This window comes from Cotesia glomerata, linkage group LG1 (assembly GCF_020080835.1).
Source record: "Cotesia glomerata isolate CgM1 linkage group LG1, MPM_Cglom_v2.3, whole genome shotgun sequence".
NCBI lineage: Eukaryota > Metazoa > Arthropoda > Insecta > Hymenoptera > Braconidae > Cotesia > Cotesia glomerata.
In genome coordinates, this window is record NC_058158.1 from 15,661,786 (window position 1) to 15,672,611 (window position 10,826).

The following is a 10,826-nucleotide window of genomic DNA, read 5'->3' on the forward strand; positions in this document are numbered from 1 at the left end:
CTCAAAAATATAATTTTCGTGTAGTTTTTTAATTAGATATGATCATACCTGGCTGTTATAACTCCATTTATTATCATATATAAGTTATATATAATCAGATCTGATAATATATAGGTCTATATATAATTCTAAAATTCTCAAACAATTTTAATAATACATGAATAAAGAACTAAAAATTACATTCCATGATAAATTAATAAAGCATACATAAAAGATTTTTTCATTTGTCATAATATTGCATGAAGAAGAATAATAATATCAATTCCATATTGTATTAAAAAAAAAAAAAAAAATTTCTTTTTGTAAATTTTAAGCCGGATAAAACACGGTAACCGATTGGTTACAACAGTAATTTTTTTTTTTTTAAGTTTCTTAAAAATGTAGAGTAATTCGAAAAATATGTAAAATTTATTTATTTTCATTTAATTAATAAAAAAATTGATTTTTTGAATAAAAAATTCTAAAATATCAATTTCTCAATTAAAAAAAATTTTGTGAGAAATTGAAAAGTACATAATTAATTGAAGATTTTTAGAGCAACTTAGAAGTTTTTTTTTTAAATTCATACATATTACCATTTTTATAATTTATACCGTAAATCTGCCTTTAAATATTTTAAATAAAAAAAATTAAAAATGTCGCTTTACAGATACCATAACCCTGATAAAAAAAAAGTATTGAAACAAAGAAAAAAATATTGAATAGTATTGGTTTTCTAGTCAATCCAATACTTTTCAATACTTTTTTCTTTGTCTCAATACTTTTTTTTATTCAGGGAAAGGCGTATAATAAAAATTTTTTTTTTGGGAATTAATTTATTTTTACCTGAAACGTCGAAAAATGCAAAAAAAAATTTTTTTCCAAACTAAAAATTTTATTGGAATTAGAAAAAAAAATTGAATTTTTATTATACGTCCTTATGGTTCCTGGGTGCCATATGGGCGTTTAATTTTTATACGCCCTTATTGCATCTGTGACGGGAGATTTTTAATTTTTTTTATTAATATATTTAATGGCAGGTTTACGGTATAAATTATAAAAATAGTAAAATGTATGAATTAAAAAAAAAATCGTCAAAGTTGCTCCAAAACTCTTCAATTAATTATGTACTTTTCAATTTTTTGACAAAATTTTTTTTAATTGAGAAATTTATATTTTAGAATTTTTTATTTAAAAAATTAATTTTTTTATTAATAAAATAAAAATAAATAAATTTTACATATTTTTTAAATTCTCTACATTTTCAAGAAACTTAAAAAAAAATCCTGTTGTAGAGCCAATCGGTTACCGTGTTTTATCCGGTTTAAAATTTACAAAAAGTAAATTTTTTTTTTTATTTTTTAAATACAATATGGAATTGATATTATTATTCTTTTTCATGCAATATTATGCCAAATGAAAAAATCTTTTGTGTATGATTTCTAAATTTATCATGAAATGTAATTTTCAGTTATTTATTCATGTATTATTAAAGTTATTTGAGAACTTTGGGAAAAATTAAAATAATCAATGAAATATTTATAAATCTGACAACATATTAATTAGTTACAAATAAAAGACATTACCACGGAGCAATCACATGTTCCGCACTGTCGAAACTAGTATTAAAAGTCTTCGATAGATGGCGTATGGCCGCAGAATTAATCCCTTTCTAGATACTTGACTTTGAAGTGTTAAGTTCAAAAAAGAGTAGAATTTTTGTACTCTAATACAGAGAATATCTGTTTTTGAATAAAGTTGTACAAACAACTAAAATGAATGTTGTATCAACTTTATTATAAATATAACTTTATTTATCACTTTTACTTAGGCTTCAGGTTTGTCCACATCTTGATATGGCCATATCAACCCTGATCAAGTCTATTGCCAATTTTATATTAGGTCTGCTCAGAGTATTTTTTCACGGGATATAATTAGATATGATTAGATCTGGCCATTTTTTGGATCATATATAGACGATTATGCATGATTATATATAATTAGACAAAATCTTTTTTCATCGGGAATGCATTCAAGAAAAAGTATAAATTCAGTCTGGCCTCACTCTGTTAACACTTTGAAACATATTAAAAACCAGTCGAGAAATATTTTGGTGCCGTTCTGTAATGAAGATTGGACTATTCAATTTCTGATTTGAAAATACTTTGGGAATACTCTAGAACGATCGCGGTTACATTTTGATTATTCTACGTTAACATAATAGATCGACTCTGGGTCTATTCTGGAAACAGGGCACAAATCTACTCTGGAAACACTATGAAACTCACAAAGTTACGTAATAATTTTTTAATGTTCTTTGAGTGTTTCCAGAAAAATTTGAAATCCGCAAGAGATTTCAATTGTTCCTTTAGTTCTCTAGCTATACCTTCTCTTAGAGATATACGTGCCCATCGAATAGTACTGTAGCGTAAATTAACATCATTAAGATCATATCCAACAATCTTTAAAGTTGCAGCTATGATATAAGTAGCATTTCTGCATACATTTCCGCGATCTAATGCAGCAACAAGTTCAGGTGTCATTATAGACATTTTTGAAGTCACTTTTGGCAGAGATAATTCATCTTCGAAATTTGAAACATGACTTATCATTGATTGTGATGTTGTTGTGTACCTTGGCTTGAAGTAGTGTTACTATCTTGGCTTGGAGTGATGGTACTATTGTCAACCAGTTCATCCGAATCTGTAAATTATTAAAACATCGTACTTTTAAAAATGTTCATAGCTCGATATATTCTTGAAAGCTCATGAAGTAAAAAAAACATAAAAATCGCAAAGCTTTTTTCCCGTGATTTTTTTTATACTGCTTTTTGACCGCAGCATCCAAAAACTTTTAACCAAACTTTACTGAAAATCACACTTTTTGCAAAAATTAATGAAGTAAAAATAATATAAAGATTTTGTGTGCTTGCTTGTCTACTTAATGCGAAAAGTAAAAAATCTCCATATTTTACAATTCTTTTTCTATCATTTTAAAGTCAATAAATTAATCAATCAGCAACTAACATGAAATATTTGTGAAAAACTTGAATTAATACATACTTTCTTCATCTACCTCCATCAGTTCTTCATATGTTAGAGGTTTTTGTAGAAAATTATCAATAAATCCACGCCAACCTGATGATCTCTGGGCTAGCAAAAATTCATTTCCCTCTTTACTTAAGGTTTTGGCTGCTTTCGTGTAAGCAATATCAAATAACTCCTTCAAATTATTCTTAAAAACAGTTCCATTTTTGATTTGCGTGAATGATTGTCTCCGTTTATAACTACGCTGCAAACTTTGCCACTTTTTGAACATTCTCAATTACTTATTGATGGCATTTAAAGTCTCACAAGTAGAAATTTGAGCCTTTTTCCATTGTTCTTGAACCTCGGTCACAGTATATAAAGCACTTTGTTTAACACCACACTTTTGTACTTTATGATTATAAAAAAATAAAGCTAAAACGTCCTTAAAAGTTGGAAGTTTACGTCCAACAATACCAGTTATTGGAAAACCAATTAAATAAATTTCTTTATCCATTTTTTATAATCGATTTTGTCCATTTAAAAAAGGACTCAGTGACGAAATAATTTAAAGAAGAATAAATATCGTTCATCAAATAATTGGACAAATAACCCATAAAAAAGGAATTCTAGGATATGAATTAATTAATTGCAAAAAAATGAATTTAAAATACAAGCCACGAAAAACAATGATAAACTATAGCAACAATCAAAGTCCGAATTTGGAGGTTAGAACACCGCGTCACTCACAGTTATCAATTGAACAATGGGTTATTATTACCCAAATCAAAAAAGTTCGGTTAAAGCGTCGAGTCGCGGAATAATGAGCGTTGTAGTGCGAGGTGGTCAGATACTAAGGGAGGGGGCGTCCTTGAAGCTTTTTTGATGGTATGAATAGTAAGGTAAAAGTCCCTATTATGAGACGATGTCCCCATTTATGATACACTACATAAAAATACTATTTTATAAAAACAAACACACCGCTAGCATACCAAAAATATAAAAAATATTTCAATTCACATATTTCAAAAGCAATTTTCGACTTTTGCTCTTAATTAATTTCACACTGTTTTTAAAAAATATTTATTAAAGTGCGAGGTTTGTTATCTGTGCTCAAAGCCACGACCGAGAATAGTAAAACGGCAACGGCTACCTAGTTTCTTATATTAGTTTAATTTCATTGTCTCTTCTTCTTTTATGTTAAATTGTATATCAATTGAAAGCTGATGAGTCATAGACTTTATTTCTATACATATTTATGCGTTTTTTTTATTACAATATTTTAAATCTGAGTGTCTCACAATACCTACACTTATAAACGTGAATGCCCCGGTTTATGAGACATTTTACTAGGTATACCATGTAACACGGACATGTGTATTTCGGCTTGTCCCGATTAATTGAGACGGTGTACATTTATAAGATTTTATATTGTTAATATGTTATATTAATTATAAAAATAGTGCAATTATATGTCATAAAATATTGGCTGTTATTAAAACCTCAAATATTTTTCTAAAAGTAAGTATTTTTTAGTCAAATACCTTTAGATTATGAACCTAACCTCAAATCATAACATTGAATAACTTTGTCAACAAGTTTTTCTGTTTTTTTAATTAAATGTTTTGGATAAATTTATAATATTTTGTTGTATATTGACTCTAAAAGTATATTATTTATTTCAGGCTAAGTAAAAAGTAATTTATAATAAAAAGCTGAGATAATGAGGCATAAACAAAATCCTAAAGAGACAAAAACTCAATCATCAAATTCAACCAAAAAAAAGTGTTGTGTTCCAATGTGAATAATAAACTGAAGAAAAAAAAGTTAAAAGGCTTAAGTAATTATGATTCGTCAAATATAGAAAAAGCTTTAAAAGCAATAGAAGACACAGAGATGTCCTTGAGAAAAGCAGCTGCTGTTCATGGAGTACCGATTGCTACCTTTGTTAGATGAAAAAGTATTAGTCCTGAGAAGGCAAAAATTAGAACTGAGCCAGCGACAGTATTATCTTTAAAAGAAGAGAATGTTATTGTTCAGTTGTTATTCTACAGAGCAGCAATAGGGTCACCTGTGACGAAAACTGACTTATTAAAGATGTATTACAATTTGTTATTATTAAGATAATAACAAATTGTAATACATCTTTAATAAGTCTTGTCTAAGGACAATCATTCTAATGTGATAAACTGTGAATAAAATAATTTAACTAATGATGGACAACTTTTTACGGTTATATATGAATCTAGTCAAGTTAGTCTTCATTAACTGATAGCAATAATGTAATACGGTGCCCTTCTAAAGACTTTAGTGTCTTTAATTAAGATGATCCTCTCCACATTCCTTTCTCAATCCTTTCCTACCAATATCCTGTTACGTGAATGTGGAACGCTTCACGTAATAATTACTGTAACTCCTATTCTTTCCCGCTTCACAGCATTATTTATATTTGTAAAAAAAAAAAAAAAAAAAAAAAATGTAGAACACTTCACGATTTTGCGTATCATCCTTGCGCAAAATCGAAATCCTTGCGCGTCATCCAAAAAAATTATATTTATGTTATATAGTATTTATATTATACATATATATATATATATACATTATAATATATAATATCATATAACATCATATAATATCATATATAAAATAATACAACAGAGCTCAAAAATATTCATCCTACAAATCCTATAAACAACAAAATTTATCAATTAGGTATGTAAATGTCAACCTCACATTTATGTTCGATAAATTTAATTTGATGTGACTGTTTTTTAGAATTTATGAAAGAAAATTTGGATCCTACGCCTGCAATGATTGACGAACATCGTTTTATTCATAAGTTTTCATCAATAACTGTTGATAACGGTAACGTAAAATAATTAGTTATGAACTAGTTTTAAAAATTATGATTAGAATTACGAAAAATTCATATTTTTAGATAAATCTCCCGAAAAACCTCTGAAAGAAATATTCACTTTGCCGTTGGATTATTTACTGAAGAAAAAAATAATAAAAATTGAAAAACAGGCAAGTCAAAGTTACCATCTGTGGGGATCTCTGATGAATGGTACAAACAATTAAAAAAGAAAAGTTGAAAAACATGAAAGAAGAAAAACTTAAAAATAAAAATATTACAAGAAGAAAAGAAAAAGTTAATTGCTCAAGTCGAAGAATTACAAAAAAAAATCAAGAAAGAAAAATAGATTTAATTCAATAATTTTCGTTAATTAATTATTTAACTGATAAAAATTTAATTATGAGTTGATTAAAAATTAAAATAATTTCTTATTTTGTAAATAGGACTGTCTAAAATTAATAAAAATATAAAATTTGATCAATTTCACTGATTTTTTAACTGTCTCAAAAATAGGGTCCTGTGGTCTGAGACACTGGGGACATGTGACTTTAAAGTGTCTCATAAATAGGGTCTCATAGGTTCTCTTAAAAAACCATAATTTAATTCATTTTTAACCAAAAAAATTATAAACACATTAGAAATATTGATTTAATAATCATCAAATTACTGTACAATGCGATTAAAAGTGTATTTTCTTCTTAAATGGATTTATTATTCGCAAAAATGTTCAACCTACCTTGAAAAGTGTCTCATAATAGGGACTTTTACCTTAGTGTGGTTAATTAAGAACAAATAGTACAACCGATGTCTTCTCTGTTTCGCGCTTCGATGATTTTAACTGTGAAACTAGCTTCGATAAATAAAAAAATTAAATCAGTACATTTTTATTAAAGTAATAAAATTAATTGCATGAATTTGAAATGAACTTATAAAATCAATTAAATAATAGATGAAAATAATTTTTAATTGAAAATAAAATTAATTTGAAATTATTGAAAAATTAAGATATGACAGTATTAGAAATTTGACAGTTAAATAAAAGGATCTGTTAAACCAAAAAAAAATATAGAATACAAAAAATTTGTAAAATTTGACAAAATTTTTTAATAAACTTGATAGTTTCGTCAAAAAATTGGAAAAAAATGAGAAAATATTATATATTATATTTTAAAGTTGAATAACTTCAAAACGCGTCGATTTATCGAAAAATTCTAAGATAGCTTTTTTGTAGAGCATTCAATTTTACACAAGAAAATAATTTAGTCTAGCTTTTTTGATAAACGATAAAAGAGTTATAAAATTTTAAACTCAAAAAAACAAGCTTTCCCATGTTAATCATACGGGAAATTGAAATTTACCATGCGGGACATCTTAATATTAATATTAAGGGCTGTAACTTTCACAGGATTTTTTTTTCATCATTTCCAACAATATTTTCGATATATTTAAGAAAAAAAAAATAGTCGATTTTTTTGAATCAGTCTAATATATATATATATATATATATATATATATATATATATATATATATATATATATATATATATATATATATATATATATAAAGATGTTAATTGAAATGAAATAAATGAAAGAAATTTGAATGAGAGTAAAGACAAACTTTGAAAAAATAAATGGGGTTGGTTGCCAAGCCAGGAATCGAACCTGGATCTCCCTGATAACATGTCAGGAGCTCTACCAGTTAAGCTACCGGGCCCCTTCCGGTAAAAATATCTTTAATAATAATATTAGAGACACTAATTTAAAATAATGCCTAAATAAGTACTACATTACCATCATAGTACGTAGCTCAGGTAAAAAGGGAAGGGATAGTAAGTAAGTATCGAGAGTATAAGAATGGACTGAGAAAGGTGGATGGTGGAAGGGGCCCGGTATCTTAACTGATAGAGCTCCTGACATGTTATCAAGGAGATCCAGGTTCGATTCCTGGCTTGGCAACCAACTCCATTTATTTTTTCAAAGTTTGTCTTTACTCTCATTCAAATTTCTTTCATTTCAATTAACATCTTTATTACTCGAATAGATACTACAAACTTCCAGCTTGACTAGTATTCAAGTTTGATGGATTTCCATCGAACTTATGTACAGAGAGGATGTCTCTCGACCAATAGAGAAGATGGAAAGTGTCCATCTCTCGGCTTGAATTAGATCCACTAGTCATTTGACCAAGATGGCATGAAACTTTCATTATATATATACAATCGGTCATGAAAATATCTTTAATAATAATATTAGAGACACTAATAGATATATTAAGATATATATATATATATATATAAATCACGTGTCACATTATTTGTCCGCGATGGACTCCTAAACTACTTAACCGATTTTAAATTAAATTTGCACTCCGTGTGCAGTTTAATCCAACTTGAAAGATAGGGTAGTTTTTATCTCAATTATTGATCTCAATAATTGTTATTGCAAATTAAATGTTTATTATATGACTTTAGTGTGTATATATCGGTTAGTTCTATAAAATCCTAATAAATGGCAGTTTGGCATCTAAGTTCCACAGATATCCGGTAGATGGCTTAAATCTTAAGGCCAAACACTGTCTATTTGCGGTTTGGATTTGGAGAACACATGTTTCTCACATGGACAGCTATATGTTTCCTGCTCACGTGTAGAAAAACCATGAAATCTCTTCGTGTTAGCGAAGGACAGGGTACATGTTAAGTTTCAATTTTTTAATAATTTATTAAATGATAACCCTTCGTCAGATATATTACAAAAAATTAATTTAGACGTATGAGATAGCAATTTATAACATATCAAAAAATAGCATATCAAAAAATTTTGGCAGAACGTTTTATTTTCAATCCCATATAAATGAATCGATTTTTAATTTCTTTAGAAAATATTAATTTGATTGTATTAGAAGAATAAGAAAAAAATTTGGACGACGGTTGACCCTGAAGGCCATCCCTGCAACTTCCCGTTCATTTTGTACTTAAGCGCTCAAAATTATACATTAAGTTTTTGAGTTCTTCGAGCTCAAAAATATGTTTTATGTCATTTTGGGCTCTCCAAGCTCGAACTCTAATAAAACAGCAGTTTAATAAAACACAATTTTTCAAATTTTCAAACCACAATAACTTTTGAATGAATCAACCGATTTTTACGCGGTTGGCAGAATTCAACGCAGTTTTTAAAGCCTCATAGAGAATTTTTAAGTATGAATTGATCGAACGAGGAATTTTCGAGTGATTCCGAAAAAACACTTTTTTCAGTTTTCTTTCGTCAACCGATTTTGACCAACTGGCGGCAATTGGCGTGGTCTTTTGATGTTAAGAGCTGATTAGTTTTTGGAATCGATCGATAAAGCCGTTTGAAAATTATTCCAAAAAAACCACATTTGAAAAACTTTTTTTTATAGTTTTTTTTAAATTTCTCAAAATCTACCGATCCGAATCGGTCCAAAGTGTATTTAAAATCCGTTTTGTCAAGCCCTTTCGAATGGCGCCAACCACGATAAAATCGGTCAAGCCGTTCAAAAGTTATGAAAGGTTTACACACACACACACACACACACACACACACACACACACACACACACACACACACACACACACCAGGGGTTATTGAGGACGCAAGGCACGTTTTCTTTGTGTGTCCACGTTTCGATCCTCAGCGTGAGGAGTTAGAGAGGATCCTGAACTGGAGAATCCAACCAGAGACAATAGTAGATGCAATGTTGTCGAATCAAACTGCTTGGAACGCTACAAGCACTTTTGCCACAGAAGTGCTTACAGAGCTGCGTTCCATTGAAAGAAAAAGAGCAAATGACAGAAACTAGAAGGAAGGAAAAATAACACCTTAGCCACCAGAAGGAATAGCGGTAGCTGGATCCTCCCCTCACGAAGTAATGCCTGACGGCGGTTTCCATGAGGGATTAGAGGAAAGAAGAAAAGGGGTTTAGGGTTTAGTGGGTAGGGGCGTTAGGGTCGAGTTTTAGTATGACACTGCGTCGAGTCGCCACATATCCAGGCCAAACAACTATGCCTGGAATCCGTAAGAAGGATTCCCCCCCCTAAGATAAAAACACACACACACACACACACACACACACACACACACACACACACACACACACACACACACACATAGTGACACCCTCGCAGAAATAGTCAGGGAAGCTTCCTAGGACCTCAAAACATCGAGATCTCATGAAAACTCGATTTCGAAAAATGGGGTAAAACCAATAACTTCCCGATTTTTGAAAATCTTCGATTTTTTTTGGCGAGAAGTTAAAAATTGATTCAATTTATTATAATTACTGAGCCATAGGTTGGCAATAGCCTAATCGGCTCGGTACCTGCATTTCGAAAGAGTGGGACCAGGGTTCGATTCCGGCGCGCACCAATATTTTTCAATGATTATAAATAAACTAAGAATATGTGCGTTTCATTGCCAGCCTCTGTACCGGTCGGGTTTTCTGTGGTTTTCCCATATAGTTATGGAGGTAAAATGTCATTATAGCAGTACCTCCATACTATTTAAGACCGTAATGCAAATGCAGGTACTGATTATAACGCGTAAGTCGGCCACAGTCGCAGCACATGTGTGTCGGGCATGAAAGAAAAAATCCCGACATGCAGGGGGGTAGGGACGAAAAAGTGGTTGAGAGTTATAATGACGGGGTTGAGAGACTATATTGCGGAGAAAAAAGTGGAGAGACAATAATTCCCCACCCTCCCTTGTAAAACACTCTACAGTGATACAAGTAAAACCATCCTCAATTATAACCTCAATTATAATTACTAATTACTGAGCCACAGCAACGCGTGGCTGGGTCAGCTAGTATATATATATATATATATAAGGATGCTTCATTTGAGACGACTATTCTTTTTTCTCACTTCATTGACGAAATATTGTTCTGAACGTAGAAAAAAAAATTCTGACCAAAGGACAGTTCTTAATTTCAATTTTAAGTACTC

At 29.6% G+C, this 10,826-nt stretch overlaps 1 long non-coding RNA gene across 1 annotated transcript; it reads left to right on the forward strand.

Annotated features, from left to right (window-relative positions):
- Positions 1-498: 498 nt before the first annotated feature.
- Positions 499-6,082, forward strand: LOC123270624. The gene is made up of 7 exons (XR_006510652.1): positions 499-509; positions 3,904-4,526; positions 4,691-5,104; positions 5,172-5,258; positions 5,664-5,717; positions 5,781-5,870; positions 5,944-6,082. It is a non-coding gene; the product is annotated as an uncharacterized LOC123270624 (long non-coding RNA).
- The last annotated feature ends 4,744 nt before the right edge of the window (positions 6,083-10,826 follow it).